This window comes from Lactuca saligna, chromosome 1 (assembly GCF_052625555.1).
Source record: "Lactuca saligna cultivar CGN05327 chromosome 1, ASM5262555v1, whole genome shotgun sequence".
Taxonomy (NCBI): Eukaryota; Viridiplantae; Streptophyta; class Magnoliopsida; order Asterales; family Asteraceae; genus Lactuca; species Lactuca saligna.
In genome coordinates, this window is record NC_136417.1 from 100,873,058 (window position 1) to 100,896,617 (window position 23,560).

A 23,560-nucleotide genomic window follows, 5' to 3' on the forward strand; every position below is an offset into this window, starting at 1 on the left:
ATCGAACCAAGTCCCTCAAGGTACAATCATAGAAACCAGAAGCTCACTTTCTCCTTCCATACGGTGTCCCCACCACCTACTTAAACCGGGCACCAGCTGTACCTTCCGATAACCACACTCAACAACCGAGAATTACCCACGATGCCTTACTGCTCCAATTCTCATCTTTCACTTGACTCATATGGCTATAAAGCCACGAACCATCGGATCCCCAATCCGAATTCCACTCTACCCATCCCATGACGACCGAAAGACCCATTCTTCCATTCCGGAGCAACTCCCACGAGTTCTCCTCTCGCAGTCACACACACATGCTGATCTCGTTCTAGCACCCTCAGGTTTGGATAACCTGATACACTGATGATATCCTCCAAACATCCTTCCAGGATGAACCGCTGATACATACCTAAAACCCTGATCAGAATCACACTGAGAGTCCAAGACTCTTTCTCTGTATCCCTTCCGAACCCCTCTCTCTGTCTCTACACCTACGGTATTCCCTCCGCGCCCTAAGCAACATATCAAGTCGAATGAGCTTTTATTCTACCGCCGCAACACACTACTCAAAGACCATCGACGGACCACTCCGATCGTAACTCTACACTGCCGCTTTCACTTCCGTGAATTCGCACTCCCTTTTCAGAATTTCATTCCTCCCTCTTTCCTTACCAAGGAAACCACTCATCCGCCCAGTCACCATGACAGGCACTATGGTGCTCATCCCACGCTACACTACCCCTTTAAAGCGTTCCCGACATCCATGCATCACCACTACTCTGATTCTCATCGCAGGGACTTTCAAGCCCATGCACCACCTTCACTGCTCAAAATTGCTACCCGGGGCCAGACCTCCCAATGTAATCCCACTGCAACATACGCAACACATAACCTCGAACCGATCCAACAATACTCGCAGAGTCTTCAGCATGACTGGACCGCCCCCTAGGCCTTCAGCCAATTTGGACCACTCTCAGGACCTTTAGCCAATCTGGACCGTCCTCCGAGCCTTCGGCCTGACTGGTACGCCTACCGACCTTCAGTCTATCCGGACCGCTCAACTAACATTCATCATTCCGAACTATCCCTTCGGGAAATCCTCTCGTGCATACCGTTCTAGCCCTCTAGGGGTTCCGAACTCTATCTCCATCATACATCCTCGATCCCGGCCCGCTCCCATGCCTTCCACAATCAACTGCTCTAGGTCTGTATTCCGCTCCGCACGCCTGTTACTCACCCATACGAGCCTGCTCCCGACTGATAGAAATATCGTTGAATTTCCCCAAGCAGCTAGACAACCTCTCAGACCCAACGATCATCCGGAGAATCTCCAATTCTCCCCCACTTAAGATACTGACAATAAATCACCGGTCGCCATCACCGATCTCCCAAAGTAACCTTGCAAAAAATCAACACTTACACGCAAAATGTTTCTCACCAGCGCTAACAAATTTCATGAAAATCATGTTCCCATACTGAACAACCCGCTCGAAAGGAACCCAATCTTCAAATATCCATTCCTCAGACTGCAGAATCTACCCGGCCTTCAAACCAACGCCGCATCCGCCACCAATCCTCACAAGGATAATCAATGATAGCTCGAAGTACAAATCCATAACCATAACGATCCTTCAGGGAGCAAAAGATACTAAAACGAAATCCCGATCACAACTCGCCAAACCCTCAAGGAACAACGGATACCACACGAAAACCCGAAACGCAATTCCATAACCAACCAACGAAACCAACAGATAACAATACTCCACAATAATCATAAATAATCAAAACAGCAGAAAGAACATACCCGCAGCAGCAAGCTGTAAAACACGACCCTAAGCCCTTGGGGGCTCCGCTCCACCCTGATCTCCACCTGTGATCCTCAACGTGGCCGGTGCTGGAGCCTGCACCGGTCCTGCAGCAAGCCGTGGACAGTTGACCTTCACATGTCCAACCTGATGACAATGATAGCATATCCTCAAATCCCGAACCGGCACTGACTGCCGACAATCCCTCGCATAGTGTCCCTCCTTTCCGCACTTGCGGCATGCTCCACCGGATCGACAAACCCCGGCGTGACCCCTTCCACACTTTCCACAGACGTGGCTACCCTGATCTCCCATCCTGGAATCAACGGTCTTATACCGTTTCGTCGCCGGCTGCGACTGAACCGGAGCTTGCCTCAGCTCACGAATCTGTAACTCAATCTCTAACTCACGCCGCCTGGCGGCCTCCTGCAACTCCAGCAAAGTATCGCACCTCTACGCAGACACAAACTGTCTGATGTCCCTCTTTAGCATACTCAGATATCGGGACATCTGAGCCTGCTCCGAAGCGAACTCAGGGCAAAACATCGCCCTCTCAGTAAACATCCTGGTGATTTCCGTCACCGACTCCGAATCCTGTTTCAGCTCCAAGAACTCCTAAGCCAACCTCTCCCTCTCGACCTGCGGAACATAACGAGTGCTGAACATCTCTCTGAACCGATCCCATGAAATCGTAGCCCTCTGCGCATCCGATTACGACCCCGTGGTCAATCTCCACCAATCCTTTGCTCCGAGCCTCAACAGGTTCAGAGCACACCTCACCCTCTGATCAGCAGGGCATGAACACCTGAAGAAACATCCCTCCACATCTGATAACCACCTCATAGCAACGATCGGATCCTGAACTCCATCGAAAGTGGGAGGCTTCGTATTATCGAAGTCCCGATACTGAAAACCTCTACTGGCTCCTCCCCCTGCCGCTGCTACTGCTGCGGTAGTCGCCGTGGCAGCCGTCTCCGTGAGAGCCGCATAGCGCTCATCAAAATACTCCACCATGGCGGTCTTGATCGACCCAAATAACTCTGGCAGCTCAGCCCGAAACAATGCAGCAACCTCATCATGCAAGATCTCACGAATCCTCGCATCCAACTCGTGCGTACTCATCTGGCTGACAACCTCGGGTTGTACAGACCCACCCGGAACTCCCTCTCCTGCTCCTGATCTTGACCCGGATCCACTCCCAGCGTGCCCTGAAATCTCCATACTGAAAATAAAACAGCAAATCTCAGACATATTCCACTATCCCGGGAACCAGCTCTCATTCCAACCCTAGAGGTCATGGTTTCCCCGATACGCGTATGAGTCCGTGCTTTCAGTAGTACGGGCCCATACTACCTTCCACACCAACCCATATTTGTATGAAGTACTCCTACAACACCCTAGCGATATACATAACAACGCTCTATCCTCACAACTAGAGGAACACTAGAAATCTCTCACAAGGAACCCTAGGCTAGCAGGCGTCATAAATCAGGCAACTCATCAAGAAATCCTGAAGATCCCTAGCCTAACTCTAGCATGCTATTCTATCAAAGCTCAATAAAACAATTGTCATGTATGGTATTTTGGGGCTACTTACTGGCTCCGGTTGATCGTACCTCTGCGTCCTCCTTCACTAATTTTGAAAACCATTTTAAATTCTCTTTTGAAAACCCTCCTCGATTTGAGACTGGAGTCACACAAGTGTTCCTCCAATTCACTCAAACCAAGGCTCTGATACCAACTTGTAACATCCGAAAAATACAACCAATTTAAAATTTTCAAAACAACCCGATTTCCATTAAAATGTTTACAAAAAGGTTTTCAATACAAATTATTAGGATATTCCCAGAATCACATTGCTACAAAATCATGAGGAACGGTACGATCGCGCCTTCGCCTTGCCACGGTCTCCTGAAGAACCTGAAAAACATTAAACCACAACTGTAAGCCCGAAAGCTTAGTGAGATACCCCCAAAATACCAACCACACATACGCCCTTCCAGGCTGCGACCTTCCGGTCCAAAATATACAAAACATACATAACATAACAGAACATAGAACAACCATACATATCGGGGCAACTGTGTGATTGGTCCGCTGTATCGGGCCTTCAGTCCACCGGATCCATCCTCTAGGTCTAGTCATGTCCTTCGAGTCTACAGTGGGGTTGGTCCGCCCGCATCGGGCCTTCAACCCACCTGGTCCACTATCTGAGTCTACAGTGTGACTGGTCCGCCCGCATCGGGCCTTCAGTCGGCCTGGTCCACTCTCCGAGCCTCGGCACGTCTGGTCCGCCCTCGTGGGGCCTACAGCCTATTCGGACCGCTCGCTGGGCCTTCGGAACAACCGGTCCGCCATGGGTATCTTGGCCTACAGCACAAAGCAGGACCCGCCTCAACCCATCTCCAGTCCCAAACAACCATGTGCACAAAACATACATTCATATCACAGTCATAGACAACAAACCGAGCAAGCATGTCACATAAAATATCATTACCCTAACCGGGTTACCGACCTAACCGGTCACTAGCATAGCATCACTCTGTATATCGGGAAACTGACCTTAGCAAGGCCTCCTAGCATGTACCATCCTAGCTACCAGAATGCAGACACATCAAGCAATAACATAATAACCATATCCGAATCTCAATCCAATAAAGGGCCGGCCTTGGTACCTTAGACCCTGTTGATATAGTGAGGATAACTCACCTCGAAACTGTCGGCTGAAAAGATAAGATCCCGCTGCTCCAAACTCTGACACGAACTCCTCCACTGAACATCAAAACATACAACTCAATAAATACCCTTAATTACCAAAATACCCCTGGAAGACAACTGGTCAACCTAGGACAAGTCAAAGTCAACCCCTGACTGACCCTACTCGCCGAGTCAACCCGATGACTCGTCGAGTCCGTACGCTCAGAACTTCCTTCAATCAGCGACCCAACTTGCCGAGTCACCCCAAAACTCGTCGAGTCCAACGACTCTGAGTCCACTCGCACCCAACTCACCGAGTCATCCCTTGACTCACCAATTCCTCGACTCAACCAGAAATATTGGGACTTCCTCGACAAGACTCGCCGAGTCCAAATAGACTCGTCGAGTCCAAGGCTATCTTCAACCTACTCGCCGAGTTGTTCTTCCAACTCGTCGAGTTCCAGGCCATCTTCAAGCAACTCGTCGAGTCGCCCCATGTGACTCGACGAGTACCACCGGTCTGAATCCATACAAAAGCATCTCAGGCCATGCAATTGATCCAAAACATAGATCCAACCTCCTACAATCCATCCATCGCGTAAAGTGGCAAAATTTACGTGAATCTAAAGAGATCTAGGCCTTATTCACCTTAGAACCAAGGTTTGGGACATGGTGGCTTTACTAAGCACTCAAACACAGGAACTTTAATGCACTCTAGGCCTTCAATATTCCAGATCTGAGGTAGCAACCTCATATCTAACCTCCAAACCCCAAGACATTCCAAGATATACTCCCCACAAACCCCAAAATGAGAAACTAGGAAGATACAGCCCAAGAACGAATGTTTTACCTCCAAGAGATGCCTCATAGCAGCCAAACTCGAATCCACACAAAGCCCTTTGATCCAAGCCACTTCTCCTTCAAGATCTCTTCAAACAACACCTCTCCAAGATCTAGTTTGCTCAATAATGGGACTCTCCACGAATTTAGGGTTTCTGGAACTCAAGGGGTGAATAAGGGAGGCTGTGGAGGGGTATTATGCTCTTTATATAGGGCTCAACCCCGAAAATTAGGGTTTTCTCCATACAGCACCTACTCACCGAGTCCATCTTTGGACTCGCCGAGTAGGCCACTTGACACGCGATCATAGCCGCGACCTGACTCGCCGAGTCTATCCATAGACTCGCCGAGTCACCCTCTAAAACTTACACTTTTATCCCTTCAACTCTACTCTTGCGATTCCGGGATGTTACAGTGTCGTCATCGGTGATGTTTTCATTCTTTGTGATTCGATGAAAAAGGCGGCCGCAATCGAGATAACACCACCGCAGAGCAAATACCTTCATGTGATGTAAAGGTAATCGAGAGAGGAGAAGACCAAAGGGGGAGTGATGGACTATAAGTATTCCGACAGTGACAACACCAAAAACCGAAAAACAGAAAGGAAGAGGGCGTATTTTGGTCGTAGGGTAATAAGGCGGTGGTAAGTGGGATCGCCGACTTCGTAGATGAAATTGAGAGAAGATAGAGATTAGTACCGAGAACAGCGAATGGTGGAAAGAATTGGAACAAAAAATCGCAGAGAAGAGGGAGGATGTGAGTCGGTGACACTAACCGTATTTCTATTGGCTTCTATAGCGGTGCACATTTGGTATCGGCAACACGTGTATATTTTATTGGAAACCAGGAAAGAAATAAAAGAAAAAAGTTTAAAAAAAATAATGGTGGTCCAATAGGATTAAGTTACTTTTATTTGGTCCAATCAACAACAAGAACTGTTGAATTGGGAACCCTCCTTTTATATATTTATATAATTTGAAATTTTAGATTTAAATTTAAAATTTAAAATTTGAATTAAAAAAAAGAACCATATTAAATACTATATGAGTAGTAATATTGTGATTTATTGGTTATTTTCAATTAAGGTAATTATTAATTGATGTGTAAATATGATGTGTTAATTAAGAAAAGATAAAGAAAAAAAATGAGAAAATGAAAAATGGAAAAAAAAACATTTATTCAAAAATACGAAAAAATGACATGTGTCCAAGTTAATGAGAGTGTGACATGTGGAAAATTTATTTTCATGTATTAGGGAGGAATATATATATATATATATATATATATATATATATATATATATATATATATATATATATATATATATATTTCCTCCCTAATACATGAAAATAAATTTTCCACATGTCACACTCTCATTAACTTGGACACATGTATATACATATATATATATATATATATATATATATATATATATATATTTATATATATATATATATATATATTATAATTAGATTATTTTGTTTTACTACTTTGATAATATTTATTAAATTTTCAAATAGTTGAACAAGTATGTAGATAAGCTAAGAAATGCACCACTCCCTTGCCTCGGTCTTTGTACTCAGTTGTTTGATGGGCCGACCTCGACTGGTGCTCATAGTTGGGGTCCATCTTCGACACTACCTCATCCCAATGAATTCGTTACTGCACATGATCTTGAGGAGACAGAGATGGAAGAGCCAACACCTCATGCAGATACCCCCAGCTCAATAGTACCTCAACCTACTTATGCTTCACCTACATGTGAAGAATCATCTTGGCAGACAAAGAACAAGGGGGACAAACTAAATGGTCCCAAGGAAACCACACTTGATGATGATGTGAAAGAAGTTGGCAGAGAAATTATCAAGGCGGCACATGCATTCACGTAAGCAAATAATCTTAACAAGGAGATGGATGATTGAATGGAGAAGTTGGCAAGCTTGGATTGGGGAGAATGTGATCCAAAATACACCATTGCTCTTATGTTATTTGCTGAAAGTGCGGGTAATAGGAAAATTTGGTTGCGTCTTAACTTGTCGAATTATGAGTCATGGGTAACAAATGCGGGAAGAAAGTTTGGATTAGTTGTTTGACTTTAGTATGTTATGGTTTATTGTTTGAATTTAGTTTGTTATGGTTCATTGTGTCAGACCCCCAAACCGGAACGGCGGAAACGTTCGGGGGTGGAGGACGTCATGTGTAGTATCACAACAATTGCATCATAGTAATCAAAGTAAACACAACCATTACAATATACTCCCTTCGTCCCAAAATTATTGTCCACAGACAAAAAAACGCACAGATTAAGAAAAACAATCATTAGTTTTGTTTTTTTTGTGTAAAATGACCCTCTTCCCATTTTCTAAAAACAATGGGAAATGTGTATTTGTAATTATTGATGTTTACTTTATTAAATGTTAGGGGTAATATGGTAAAAATGTATATCTATTTTTGGTAGTTGACAATAATTTTGGGATAAACTAAAATAGTAAGGCGAACAATAAAATTGGGACGGAGGAAGTAATATGAATACTTACATATGTTTGATACAAAGTTTGTATACATCAAAAGTATGAAAAAATAAGTAAAAGATGTGTCTCTATATGCTCTGTCTTCTCAAAATGCTGCAGGAGTACCTGTTTTCTGATTTCCTTAGAATACGAGTGATTTTGATAGAGTATCAACATTAAGCTGGTGAGTTCATAAGATTTGTTTTGTAACGAAAACCTATTAATGAATTTGAAAAATGTATGTATTTTTCCCAAGAAAATCCAATATTTTCTAGCATGTTTGTTCGTTACTGTATGTATAGTATTTTCTGTTTGAAAACCCTGGCTACCACCAGTATGTAGTGTTGTCACACCCCGAATACCAAGGCGGAAACATTTCCGGAGCGGACTCCACGTTGAGTATCAAATCCAATGCACATAGTAAGCAAAGTAAACAACCATTACATTACATATTAGAATTTACATCAGTTTAAAAGTAAAGTGTTACAAGTGTTATACATATGTATCATATGAACAAAAGTTAAGATGAGATCTTCAGTATGCTCCGTCTTCTCCAAAAGGGATTGTTGGGTACCTGTCTAACGCGGACCTGAGAATACAAGCAGTTTGAAAATCAGCATAAAGCTGGTGAGTTCATAAGATGTTTGTTTTTTTGAAAATGTTTAAGTTTTCTTTTGGTTTTCCGAAAAAGTTACGAATCCAAGAAAATCCCATATTTTCTTATATGTAAAGTTTAGTTAACTGATTTATTACACGATTCTGGTTATGTATAGTTGTTATCCCAGGAAAATCCTATATTTTCCTAAAAGTAAAGTTTTAGTTAAGACACTACTAGAAAAACAGCCTTTTACGACGCGCAAATCATGACACTCATTAATTTATGTTACGCAACTGAGAGTGACATTAAAAACGTGTCATCTATTCAGAAAATTTAAGGATTTAGGTCACGCATTACTACACACCCTTAAATTATTGTCATAAGTAAAAAAATTAAAAACACGGAAGGCGCTGTATCTTAAATGCGCGCCCTCTGTAGGTGTCACTTTATAATTTTTATGAACGCGCGTTCTTTAGTTACAAGCGGGAAAAGAAAAGCCGAAAAAATTAGAAAAGCCCGCTACCTCTTTGACCTAAGCATTTTGATGCATCTTTCATTCTCCTCACACTACTATGCATCCTTTTCCAAGGTTACGATTTCATCTCCATCTCTCGACTTCATCATCTCAAGTAAGAAAAAAGGCTTCTGATTTCCATTATATGCTTCATCTCTGCTGTGATTTCACCTGCTTCATCTATGCTGTTCTTGAGAATACTCGCCAACAGTGTTCTTGCACTATTCCTTGACCCGCTTCTTTCGATATTCTTTTCTCCATAATATCTTCAAAGACATTCTCACACACTTTCTCAAAAAAATCATTTTTCTCTCTCAAGAACCCTAGCCGTCACTCACACCACCATATTTGTAGTGTGTTTTGTTCGGATATATATATATATATATATATATATATATATATATATATATATATATATGCATCGATGAAACAAGGAACTGTGATATGGAAGGCCACCCAAGTATTAACTCTTCAAGATTCAGGCCCCCAACACCCCATTTACATCGGACTACCAACACCACCGCAAACAAAGGTTCGAATTCCCCTTCCCCACCGGTCGAAAATCGCTTCTCTTTACAAGCCCAACATCCGATTGACGGGTTCGATTCTCCTCTTCTGATTATATAAAGGTATGTTGTGCTTACCATATTTCATCTACCTTTTCTCCATCCACACTCGGTACGTTTTTGTATTTGGATCCGTTAACATTGTACGTCTCTTTTTCTTCCTCTCATATCGACGAATTAGGGCAAAAACTTCACCATCTTCAGTCAACTATGGAGGCTAACAACACAAATAACTATGAGATCTTGGGTGTTCAAGTCTATCGATTTCTTTGTTGGTGTTGCTTCAATCTTGGATTAGAGAATTAAAATGGATCTGACTGAAGAGATCGAAAACAAATGTGGCATATGGGCTTGGGAGCAGAAGATCGATCAACCAATGTATGTTGGTAGTTTGGTCTCACACCTTCATTACTGTGGGATAGAGATCCTAACCATCTGACCCCTCTCTCTCTCTCTCATGACGAAGAACACAATTTGAAGGATTATCAATCAAGAATGATTAGTTATGGTTATGATTTAAAAGGCAAATAAAAATGCAGTTGAGGTAGCTGGATCATTTTTTATCATGGGACTTGTGATTGGAGGGTTTTAGGCCCAATTATTCTTCTAATTTCAAATTGCAGGTAGGTAAACTGAATATATCAGTCAATATCGATGGAGGGTTTGTGACAACCAAGGTAATAATTTTGATTTGCTTTTAGTTGGTGTTTCTCTTACTGGTACCCTTCTTTCACATTCTCAAATTATGTGTTCTTCTGTGTGGATTTTTTTGACATTTGAAAGAAAGTTTTATGAAGCACTCCAACTGCTCGATGAAATGTTTGAACCAGGTTTTTGGATTCATTCCAGTCAGTTATTAGATCGTGCATTACTACATTTAATCTCAATTTAGTTGTGGATTTTGTTGACTTAATCTATGTTATGAGCATATTAGATCATATTTAAATTATTATGTTATTGAATACATGCTAAACTTCAATGTATGTATAGCCCATATAAAGTTTAAGATATAGACGGTTATATGCAACTTCATTGAACAAAGAAGAGTTACAAATAGTTATGTCGAATTGACTATAGTGATAGTAAAAGAGATTTGATTTTGATGTGATTTTTTTAATAAGGAGCCTCTAAATAAATGTGAAAATTTAAGGACTAGGAAATAGGACAACCCAGGTTAAATTATATAAATTGTAACAGAATCCTCAAAGGATATTCTCCTTCCTACAGACTCGCGCCTATTTTTTCACCTGCCTCATGGTATCATATCCTAGGCTATTTTCTGTTTTTTAGGAAAAGAATACGGTCTTTTCCAGAGAGCTTCTTGTCGCCTCTTGATTTGGTTGTTGTTCCAGGATACAATAAGATGACATCGCTCCTCACCACCTCCTGTTGATGGCACACATTTTCTCTTTACTACTTGCCAAACTTCAAAGTTTCTTTCATCATATCACATGAACCATTAGAAAATTAAGTTGAAGGCCTGTAGCCATCTCTCTCTCTCTCTCTCTCTCCACCCTTATCTCCCAATTTTTTGGGTCCAATGTTTCTTTGTTCATGAAATATTGAATAAACCAATATTTATTTAATTTGGTTGAATACAGGTAGTTGTTTCATTCGAAGTTTGGATCTTTTTATCTTCCTTTGTTTAGGTTATAATCCAGTTGGGTTGTATCCAGTATATGAGTTTATGGCTTGTTATATGTCAGTAGTTATATATGATAGTTACAATTCTAACCTTACCATGTTCAAATACAAGGCTTATCCCTTTTGTATTATGTATCTTCAATTCGGTTTATTCTTTGTAATATAGCCTTTCTAGATTTTGTAATTTTATAATTGGTGTAATTTATTTTTGTATTGTTTTAAGCAAAACTTTGTGTTTAAACACTGATTCCAATGGGTTATTGTAGGTTGTTGTTCAGGCAAACATCAAGCTTCTCCACCAGCCTTGCCAGCAACAATTACCTTCTGTGTCCCTGAGTACCTGTACAAGAATGACAACCTTACATCTTGAATGACAATCTTACCCTTGATGCACCCTTTAACTTCTTTGCTGTAGAAGGGCAGTATCGTAATTATTTTTATGGGCATGAATATTACATATTTTTCTTTTCTTAATTCTATCCCAGAGCATCTACGTAAGGAAGAAGGTGAAAAGTGCCCAACCACCACGCAAGTGATGAGAAATTGAGCATTTAGAAAGAAGTTTGGTCTTCGATCAAATAGTTGTTCATAAAATTGATAAGTCTTACCTTTGCAACTGCTTCTTTCTTACAGGTTGCAGTTCTCCAAATGTTGGAAAAACAGACGGGCCCTGAGTCATTTTATAAAGCAAGATGGTTAGCTTTACCTTCATTCCTTATTATTATACTACTAAACTAATAAGGCATCTTCATTCCACTGTATTATTATTATTCTTCTTGGCAATGGCAGGTTTTGAAGAATCTGGTTGCACCACCTAAAGATACAGGTCATCCTTTGAGAACTCTCAGCACAAAAGAGGTGATTGCTTTGATTTCACATGAAAAAAATTACTATAAATTGATGGTAATTTTAAATTTTAAGATGCAGTTTCTCCACCTAGCTAATGAAGTTGTTTATTTCTTGTACCTGTCCATTGAAAAATCTATCCAATTATAGAATTTTCAAAGTAAGAAATTCTTTTAACGTAAAATGCTTTAGTTTTTTGTAAGAAAATTATTAAAGTGCAACTATGACCTTTTCTGCCTTGTTAAGGGCTTTTGGCGTGTTCGGATTGAGGCGATTTTTGCTTTAGCTAGCCTAGAATCCGAGGTATTATACTCATTTGTATAAATGACTGAAATACCCTTTCTGAGGTTATTACTAGATTTTCTTGTTATTGGTCATTGACTGAAATACCCTTTCCTAAAGGTTAATTTTCTTTTCATGCTCAGGCAAAATGACTTTCATGATTTTGCAGAGTATATTGACTGAAATACCCTTTCTTAGGTTGTATTTCATATTGGAGTAGACAACAACCTAACCACAGCCACACGGCAGCATTTGCTAATATTTATCACCCGCCTCAACCGGTAACCACTAGTGCAGTTGACCCATTGTCTGGTGGTGGACCGGGTAGTGTGGACATGGTGGGACCTGCAGCAGCAGCTAGTGTCTATCAGCAGCAAAAACCCCAACCAACTCAAATCAACTGGCCTAACAACTACTAAGGTAACAAACTTCAACAATCAAAAACCAAAACCCAAAAAGGTATGAATGGATGGAATTGGATTATTAGGGATTTGATTTGAGTGTAAATCATCTTATATAGGAGGGAGAGGAGGTTGGAAGTTTTGATAAAAGAGATTATGTTATTGTTGGAGGATAAAGTATATATATATATATATATATATATATATATATATATATATATATATATATATATATATATATGATACATATAAACAAAAAAAAAGGATGAATTCCTCTTGTAACCGATAAAAGAGACCATTTTTTAAAAGGTTGAGAGTGATGTGGTGGGGTCTTTTGTTTTTTTTGTAAAATGTTAATCGTTACTGAAAGGAAAAGAAAATCAAAATGTAATTTTGATTTATTTAATGTCTCGTGTCATGCAGTTTCATGATGAGTACTTATATACTCAGATGATGCAGGGAAGACACTTTCAGTAGGCTGCAAGTTAGTATATTTGACATCCATACCCTTGCACTCTTGACATGTGGAAGCTCATGAGTTTCTATTAATGTATAAACAGGGGTGAAATTTGCATTTGTTCTGCTTCATATAGGTTCTGGATTTAGATGGACTCTTGTGGATTTTCTTCGAGGCCATGGTGATGAACAAATAAGTGCACTCTCATGGAGTCCTGATGGAAGATATCCAAAGTAGCTTTTGTTTTGCTTGCATGCTGCTTTTCTTATTCAGTTCTACTTTGATCTATTTTGAAATGTTGATTTTCAGAGTCTTTTTGCATGACCAAATTTAATATCCAGTTATAATATAATGCTTCCCTTAACGTATCTTCACATATGTAGCATCTACTTCATATGAGAGCGCATCGTTCACAATGTGGGATTTTGCTCAAGGTATATTCTTATGCATGTTGAGTTTTTCAATATACCCCAAATTAGTTAATCATGACTATGCTCTTGTTGGTTTTTTTAAAAGGAAGTTAAAGGTGTATTTCTCTTTTGATATGTAAAACAACTAAGGGATTATAACTTACTAGAGATTATGTTAAAAAGATGATCTTTCTTCATATATTGAGCTTGATATAAGCAATTCTTGTTGTGGGTATTTGTACAGTGGTGGGCACACCCATTCAGCAAGGATTAGGGAGAATATCACGGCTAAAGTGGTCTCCTACTAGAGATTACTTCTTTGCTGCAAAATTGTAATGTTATTTATCATTGGACTCAGATGTATTCAGTTAATATATTCATTCAAGCACATATTAAAAAAGCTTTGGCACTAAAGCAATTATCATGTTGTTATGTAGTGATGGGACATTCTATCTGTGGGAGACAAAAACATGGACATCAAAACTGTGGTATTCAACAAGTGGCTTTGTTACGGTTATTTTTTATTGCATATACAATATTGCTCTAGTGCATGTAGAGATGTCATGTAAAATTGTTGTAGTATATTTTTCATGTGTAACAAACACAACATTAGGGTTTATCTTGTTGACCTTTGAGTTGTTTATATAGATACCACATGAGTTCACGGCCGTGAACTCATGGTTAGTGGGTTTTAAGGTGCTAAATGGTCAAATATCACTTGGGGAAATTAGCTAGGATCAAATCTAAGGCATAGGAATAGATTTAACCCACATATGGACCACTTAATGGAGTTTACGGCGGTAAACTAGGAGTTTAAGGTCGTAAACTCCCCCACACACATTCCTTATGTGTTTTGGTGGTGCTAGGACAATCACATGTGATTTAAACTCATTTTACAAGCCTTGGATGGAATTTAGGGCATCATTTGACCATGTTTTAAGATTTTACGACCCAGGAGCCCATCCTTGGGGGGTTTATGGCCGTGAACTCCTAAGGGAGGGGTTTTCATTGAGTTTATGGCCCCTAAATCGATTATGGTTGATTCTAGAATTTATTCCAAGGCTATTGGTGTGTTTAAATGGCATTTTAACACTTTAAAATGAGTTTACTCTCCAAGATATTGATTTTATGGCCCAAACATGTTCTTGGGCAGTAAACTCATGTTTACTCCCCAAAATTCAAGTTCAAGGTGTTCTAAGTCCGGTCCATTAAGCCATTAAGCCATATCTAAGCTCCAAAGGTCGATTGGAAGGGTTTTTGGGCTCCAAAACCCATTTTATATGTGTTCACGGCCCAAGGGTGTTCCAGGGCTGTAAACACATGATTACGGTCCTATTCCTTGATTTGAACTCGAACTTGAAGGTCTAAGATGCTATACTAGGAGTTAGGGTAGTTACCTTGGTGATTTGGAGCTTAAATTTGATGTTTTTGGACCTTAATCTAGAGTTTGAGGAGAGAGGTTAGAGAGAGAGTAGTGAGAGAGAGGAAAGGATTCAAATGAAGTCTTTTGAGCTTTAAATTGGTCCTAAGTTCAGGACACAATGGAATTCTACCCGATACTGACTTTAGACGTGGCTTTTGGTCGCACCCGATTGAGTTGTCGTAACCCGATATGGTCGAAACTAAAAATTTTCTAAGTAATAGTTTCGGATATTTTCGTGAGTTTCTAACGTGTTTGAGCACCCATTAAGTCATAATAAGTGACTCAAATTTAATTACTTAATTTAATAATGAAGCGAAAACAATCCAAATACGATGAATTTTACTGACGGATTGGTTAAAATGACAGAACGAAATTTACGGGTTGTCACAAGTGTATGGTCTGTTTGAAAACCCTGGCTACCACCAGTATGTAGTGTATGTTTTGTTTGAAAACCTTGGCTACCACCAGTATATATAGTAGTTTTATTACTTAAAATAAAACCAAGTGTTGTATCCCTGGAATGCCCTCCAGTGTAATGTGTAGTAGTTTTATTAATTAAAATAAAACTATTAAAGAATGAAATCCCATAAACAAAGGTTAGTTTATACTATTGTGAGTTCGTATAACAATGCTTGATATGACTGATAACCTCCGCGACATTTCTTCAGGCGTCGTATGGTATGATATTTGTCACCCCAGGCATGCCTGCCTAACTGTAGCTACTAGTTTAGGTGTGGGATTCTCAGTCCCAAATAGATCTATTCACAAATCTCACGCTCTCCCTCCAGGAGACTCTGGCGATACTAAATGTAGAGGATTTTATCAATACCCTGAAGGGTACGTATGAAGAGGTGTCTCACAATCCTGTATTAACTAATTTACGTGTTGTTTTGTATCGTGTTCTCGTATTTGAAATCGTTTGTATAGTTGGTAGAGTATAAATATTTATACATAAAATAATTATTTAATGTTATACTCTTGTTATCTGAACGTAGTACTGAATATCATAAACTAAATGTTTCATGGTTTATATAATTGACTAAGTGAGTAGTGTGTATTAGTAAAACTGGTAATGAATTCCCCAAACTATACCTATTATAGTTTGACTGAAATGTTATGTTCATGATTTGTTTTGAACACTATGCAATTATCTGTAGAAAACGTCCATTGTGCTCCACATAATACAAAAAGGGATAAAATATTTATATATTTTATGGAAATCGTTGGATTGTATAAATTGCATAAGTTTTAATCTGGTTTAAATCCCTTCTGTTTTAGTTCACAAAATCATTTGTGTTATGGCTTGTATTCCCCCTAAAAAGGTATAAAAACCATAAAAGCGTAGGGGTATGAACTCACTGTTTGATGTGTGATTTGAATGTATGGTCGATTGAGATATTGAGTGTTAAGTGAAGTCTCGAACACGAAAGGATCCTATTTAACATATAATAGCACATATATGTATTATATTAGGGTAAACCACAACTGATTATGAAAGGAAACCACCTTAGGGACTAGGAAACACTTAAACTAAGTGTTAAAATCATATGTGATTGTATAAGGGAGGTTCACGGCCACATTACGGTGTGTACGACCATAGGTGTACGACCCAATGGAGTATACGGCCCATGGGTGTATGGCCAAGGAGTGTACAGGCTTACACTCTTGAAGAAGTGTGCATTTGAGGTGTTTTAAGGTCTTTTCTAGCCTCATGGAAGTCTTCTAGGTCCCATTCTTAGCTTTTAAGAAGAGTTGAAGACCAACTTTGACCAACAACTAGGTTTTACGGCCATTGAGGTGTGTACGGCCATACACCCTTCATGTTTATGCTTAAGTTGGTCGATTTCAAGGTAAAAATCAAGCATTTCTAGTAGATAACAATCATAGGAAGCAGTTACTAACGATTTGGAAGCTTGAAAAGGGTTTTTCGCCACCAAGAACTAGTGTGTGTTCTTGGTGAAAGATGAAGATCTAGCCAAAGATGAAATTAATGAGATGAAAACATGGATTCACCACTAGATAAAGGAATGTAGCAACAAGTCAAGGTGGGAAACACTTACAGCTTTGAAGATCTTGATGAAAACTCGATGAAGGTATAGAGAGAGAGAGAGAGAAAGAGTGCTCTAAACTTGAAAGTGTGTAAAGTGATGAATGATGGCTAATTACCCCTTATATATGGGGAGTTTATGGCCATGAGGGGGGTGTACGGTCGTAAACTTATGTATACGACCATACACTGCCCTTGAAGGAGTGTTTGGTCTGAATGCTATGTTATGACTTAGAATAACTAATCCTTGAACCCAAAAGTTGATTGTACTGAGATTACAATACCCAAATAGACCCCAAACAATGTTAAATGATAGTAGAAACAAATATGACTTTATTGATTTTGAACAGTTTGTACAAAAGAAATTTCGGGTTGTCACATCATTCCCCCGTTAGAGGGAATTTCGTCTCGAAATTCAAACATAGAATACAAATCACGGACTCGGAAAGAGATGCGGATATTTCTGTTTCATTGAATCATCGTGCTCCCAAGTGAATTCAGGTCCCCGATTGGCATTCCAGTGAACCTTCACTATTGGTATGCGACTTTGTTTTGGTCATTTGATCTTTCGATCCATGATTTCGACTGGTTCTTCTACGAAGTTAAGGTTCTAGTTGATCTCGATCTCATCAAGAGGGATCACGAAGGTTTCATCAGATAAACACTTTTTAAGGTTTGAGACGTGGAAGACAAGATGGATGTTGTTAATCTCTTGTGGTAAACGAAGTTTGTATGCTACGAGCCGATCCTTTCAAGGATCTCGAATGGTCCTATGTATCTTAGATTTAGCTTTCCATGCTTTCCAAAGCGTGTCATGCCTTTCCAGAGTGAGACCTTCAATAGAACATGGTCTCCGACCTGGAACTCCAAGGGTTTTCGTCTATTATCGGCGTAGCTCTTTTTTCTATCTCTTGAAGCCTTTAGTTGTTCCCGAATTTGTACGATCTTTTCTGTAGTTTCACGGATGATTTTTTGGCCTGTGAGAGTGTTGTCGAGGACTTGTCCCTTGGCTAGCTGCGTGTCGCCCACCTCAGCCTAGCACAGAGGGGATCTGCACTTACGGTCATAAAGGGCTTCAAAAAGCGCAACCTTGATACTGGTATGATAACTGTTATTGTAGGAAAATTCGACCAAGGGAAAATGGACATCCCACGACTTACCAAAATCGATTACACATGCTCTCAACATGTCTTCCAAAGTTTGAATGGTTCTCTTGCTCTGTCCATCTGGTTGCAGATGGTAAGCCGTGCTCATATCCAGCTTAGTTCCAAAAGATTTCTGCAGTGACTGCCAAAATCTCGAGGTAAATCTGTTATCCCAATCGAAGATGATGGACACAGGCACACCGTGTAGACGAACTATCTCTTGGATGTAGATTTATGTAAGTCTTTCCATTTTGAAACTTTATTTGATTGGCAGGAAGTGGGTGGATTTGGTCAATCGATCGATAATTACCCATATGGTATCGTACCCACTCAGAGATTTGGGTAATTTAGTGATAAAATCCATAGTAATCCTCTCTTACTTCGTCTCAGGTATTTCTGGCTGCTGGAGTAGACCTGAGGGCTTTTGATATTCAGCCTTCGCCTTGGCACAAGTCAAGCACTTGCCCACGAAGGTGGCGATATCTGCTTTCATGTTTGGCCACCAATATAACTTCTTAAGATCAAGGTACATCTTATCCGAACATGGGTGAATGGAGTATCTGGTCTTGTGAGCTTCGTTCATGACAACCTATATGTAACCACCGAACTTTGGGGTCTAGATCCAATTCATGAAATAATAGACTCCGTCTCCCTTGATCTCTAAGTTTTTCTCCATTCCTCTCAAGGCTTCATCTGACTTGTTTTCTGGTTTTAAGGCTTCCAGTTGAGCCTCTCAGATTTGTGCGGGTAAGTGGGAATGGATGGTCATGGTTAGTGCCTTCCCTTTGCAACCTGAGTACTCTTTTCGGCTGAGGGCATCTGCTACCACATTGGCCTTGTCGGGATGGTAGAATATTTCGCACTCATAATCACTGATTAGCGCTACCCATCTCCACTGCCTCATGTTCAACTCTTTCTGATCGAAGATATGTTGTAGGCTCTTGCGATCGGTAAAGACAGTGCACTTGGCTCCGTAGAGATAATGTCTCCATATTTTCAATGCGAAGACCACTGCTCCCAACTCCAAACCGTGAGTTGTACAATTGACTTTTTGTGCTTTCAGCTGCCTTGAGGCATAAGCAATAGCTTTTCCTCGCTGCATGAGCACACAGCCTAGGCCCTAATTGGATGCATCACTGTAGACTACGAAGTCCTCCATCCCTTCGGGCAGAGAAATGATAGGTGCGCTGCATAAGGCCTGCTTCAATGTTCAGAACGCAATGTCTTTCTTTTCACTCCAACTAAAGGGTACACTGTGGTTAGGGGCTTAGCAAACCTGGAGAAATTCTGGATAAAACTGTGATAATAGCCAGTAGGCCCAAGATTTGATGGAACGCAATGCCGACCAATTCTCTATCGCTTTGATTTTGGAAGGGTCCACGTGTATGCCTTCCTTGCTTACTACGTGACCAAGGAAAGTTACTTTTCGGATCCAAAATTCGCACTTAGAGAATTTCGTATATAACTTCTCTACCCTTAGAGTTTCTAGCACTAGTCTCAAGTGCTTACTATGATCTTCCTCATTTTGGGAATAGACAAATATATCATCAATAAACACTATCACGAACTTGTCTAGGAAAGGGCGGCACACCCGATTCATCAGATCCATGAATACCGGCGGTGCGTTGGTCAGACTAAAGGGCATTACTACAAAGTCGTAGTGACCATATCGAGTCTGAAATGTTGTTTTAGGAACATCACTCTCATGGAATCGTAGCTGATGGTACTTTGATATTAGGTCTATTTTTGAGAAGTAGCGAGTGCCTTGAAGTTGATCCAAGAGGTCGTCGATTCGAGGAAGAGGAAAAACGGTTTTTGATGGTAAGCTTGTTCAATTCGCGATAATTAATGCACATCCGAAGAGATCCATCCTACTTTTTCACATATAAGATCGGCGCTCCCCAGGGTGATGAACTCGGTCTAATGAATCCTTTGTTGAGTAGCTGATTGAGCTAGCTGGATAACTCTTGCATTTCTGCTGGTGCAAGACGGTATGGGGATTTAGCCATGGGGTAGCTTCTGGGATTAAGTCGATTCGGAACTCGACTTGGCGCTCGGGAGGGATCCTGGGAAGCTCTTCGGGAAAGACATCAGGAAGGTTGCAGGCTTCGGGGATGCTCTCGAGGTCTTTAACTTCCAGTTTCTCATTAACAACATGAGCTAGGAATGCATGGCACTCCTTTCGCATATATTTTTGACCTGTGATGCATGAAATGATACGGAGATTTGAGCTGAGTTTATCGCCATAAATCATGAGGGATTCACCAGATGGAAGGTTGACATGGATGGCTTTTTCATAACATAGGATATCAGCACGATTGGGGCTCAACCAATCCATGTCGACGATGATGTCGAAGCTCTTTATAGAAACTGGCATAAGGTCGATGGGAAAGGAATGTCGTTTAGGGTAAGGGTACAGCCGGGGAATATGTCGTTAGTGATTTCTTTATTACCGTTAGCCATCTCAACGATGAATGTTTCGGTTAAGGGATGGGGTTTATGTTTGAGAATATGCTTGAATGCATGACTAACAAAACTTCTCTCCGCACCAGAATCGAAAAGAATGCATGCATAAAAGTTGTTAATGGAGAACGTACCTGTAACAATGGTGCGATCTGCAACTACCTCCTCTTGTCCCATCGCTAGCACTCTCCCTGTGTTGCCAGTTGTTGTTGCCTTGGGGAAATTTATCTTGTAGTGCCCGACCTCTCCACAACAATAACAGGCTTGATCAACACTTGCTCCAGAAGGCTGATTAGTTGGTTGTGCTGGTGTCTTGCAACCTCGAGCTGTGTGCCCCTTCTTGCCACAACTGTTGTAGAGAATTTCATGACATTGCCATGATGAAGATAGTTGCACTTGTCGCACCGATGAAGGGTACCAACATATCTACTAGTAGGTGCTTGAGTTCCAGGAACAACGACAGGAGTAGTAGCAGCATGAACCGCCACTACTTACTGTTTCTTGGAGGGCTCCTAAGAAGATTGGCCCTTCCGCTTGCTCTAGAACTTTTTCTTCCCACCACTTGCCCTTGGTGGTTCAGAAGTGGTTGTTGCTACATCAAGATCGACTCTGTGATCCATAAGAGTCTACGTAAGACACTTGGCACTGTCAAAAGTGGGAGGCTTAGCAACTAAGACATTTCCTTGAGTTGGGGGCGTCAATCCCAAAATGTACTTTCTATCTTTTTGCTTTCCGGGGTGACCATTCCTGGACATAGAAGAGCCAAATCGCAGAATCTAGCTGTGTATGCAGCAATGTCGGAACCCTTCATCTTTAGGTTCCAGAGCTCATGCTCTAACTTCTGCATCTCACCCCTTGGGCAGTATTCAGCAAGCGTAAGACGTCATGTGTAGTATCACAACAATTGCATCATAGGAATCAAAGTAAACACAACCATTACAATATAATATGAATATTTACATATTTTTGATACAAAGTTTGTATACATCAAAAGTATGAAAAATAAGTAAAAGACATGTCTCTATATGCTCCGTCTTCTCAAAATGTTGCAGGAGTACCTGTTTACTTATTTCCTGAGAATACAAGAGATTTTGAAAGAGTATCATCATTAAGTTGGTGAGCTCATAAGATTTGTTTTGTAACGAAAACCTGTTAATGAATCTGAAAAATCTATGTATGTTTCCCAAGAAAATCCAATATGTTCTAACATGTTTGTTCGTTACTGTATGTATAGTATGTTCTGTTTGAAAACCCTGGATACCACCAGTATGTAGTGTAAGTTCTGTTCGAAAACCTTGGCTACCACCAGTATGTAGTGTATGTTCTATTTGAAAGTCCTGGCTACCACCAGTATGTAGTGTATGTTCTGTTTGAAAACCCTAGCTACCACCAATATGTAGTGTATGTTCTGTTTGAAAACCCTAGCTACCACCAATATGTATAGTAGTTTTATTACTTAAAATAAAACCAAGTGTTGTATCCCTGGAATGCCCTCCAATGTAATGTTTAGTAGTTTTATTAATTAAAATAAAACTATTGAAGAATGAAATCACATAAACAAAGGTTAGTTTATACTATTGTGAGTTCGTATAACCATGCTTGATATGGCTGATGACCTCCGCGACGTTTCTTCAGGCGTCGTATGGTATCATATTTGTCACCCTAGGCATGCCTGCCTAACTGTAGCTAGCAGTTTACGTGTGGGATTGTCAGTCCCGAATAGATCTATTCACAAATCTCACGCTCTCCCTCCAGGAGACGATACTAAATGTAGTACCCTTCAGGGTACAATTGGAGAGGTGTCTCAAAATCATGTATTAACTAATTTACGTGTTGTTATGTATCGTGTTCTCATATTTGAAATCATTTGTATAGTTGGTAGAGTATAAATAATTATACATAAAATAATCATTTAATGTTATATTCTTGTTATCTGAACGTAGTGTTGAATATCATATACTAAATCTTTCATAGTTTATATAATTGACTAAGTGAGTAGTGTGTATCGGTAAAACTGGTAATGAATTACCCAAACTATACATATTATAATTTGACTGAAATGTTATGTTCATGATTTTTTTTTTTTGAAAACTACGCAATTATGCTTAGAAAACGTCCCTTATGCTCCGCATAATACAAAAGGGATAAAATATTTATATATTTTATGGAAATCGTTGGATTGTATCAATTGCATAAGTTTTAAACTAGTTGAAATCCCTTCTATTTTAGTTCACAAAATCAGTTGTATTTTGGCTTCTATTCCCCCTGAAAACGTAAAAAAAACCATAAAAGCGTAGGGGTATGAACTCACTGTTTGATGTGTGATTCGAGTGTATGGTCGATAGGGATAATGAGTGTTAAGTGAAGTCTCGAACACAAACGGATCCTATTTAACATATAATAGCACATATATGTATTAGATTAGGGTAAACCACAACTGATTATGAAAGGAAACCACCTTAGGGACTAGGAAACACTTAAACTAAGTGTTAAAATCATATGCGATTGTATAAGGGAGGTTTACAGCCACATTAGGGTGTGTACGACCATAGGTGTACGACCCAATGGAGTATACGGCCCATGGGTGTAAGGTCAAGGAGTATATGGCCATACACTCTTGAAGAAGTGTAATTTTTGAGGTGTTTTAAGGTCTTTTCTAGCCTCCTGGAAGTGTTCTAGGTCCCATGCTTAGCTTTTAATAAGAGTTTAAGGCCAACTTTGACCAACAACTAGGGTTTATGGCCATTGAGGTGTAAACAGTTTTACACATGGGTTTACGGTTGTACACCCTTCATGTTCATGCTTAATTTGGTCGAGTTCAAGGAAAAAATCAATCATTTCTAGTAGATAACATGCATAGGAAGCAGTTACTCACGATTTGGAAGCTTGAAGAGGGTTTTTTGCCACCAAGAACT

The 23,560-nt window shown here is 40.1% G+C and overlaps 2 long non-coding RNA genes across 6 annotated transcripts; both read left to right on the forward strand.

Annotated features, from left to right (window-relative positions):
• Positions 1-9,004: 9,004 nt before the first annotated feature.
• On the forward strand, positions 9,005-13,385 carry LOC145000355 (uncharacterized). 5 transcript variants are annotated; one of them, XR_013661205.1, is made up of 10 exons: positions 9,005-9,590; positions 9,709-10,071; positions 10,151-10,204; positions 11,438-11,866; positions 11,961-12,029; positions 12,099-12,177; positions 12,264-12,320; positions 12,469-12,719; positions 13,124-13,184; positions 13,261-13,379. It is a non-coding gene; the product is annotated as an uncharacterized LOC145000355 (long non-coding RNA). The 5 variants fall into 5 exon arrangements; XR_013661207.1 differs by lacking the exons at positions 12,099-12,177; positions 12,264-12,320 and having other exon boundaries at positions 9,032-9,076; positions 9,444-9,590; positions 12,498-12,719; XR_013661206.1 differs by lacking the exons at positions 12,099-12,177; positions 12,264-12,320 and having other exon boundaries at positions 12,498-12,719; positions 13,294-13,385.
• A 141-nt stretch (positions 13,386-13,526) lies between these two features.
• LOC145042361 (uncharacterized) lies at positions 13,527-14,262 on the forward strand. Its single transcript, XR_013680649.1, has 3 exons — positions 13,527-13,591; positions 13,812-13,899; positions 14,005-14,262. It is a non-coding gene; the product is annotated as an uncharacterized LOC145042361 (long non-coding RNA).
• Positions 14,263-23,560: the final 9,298 nt, after the last annotated feature.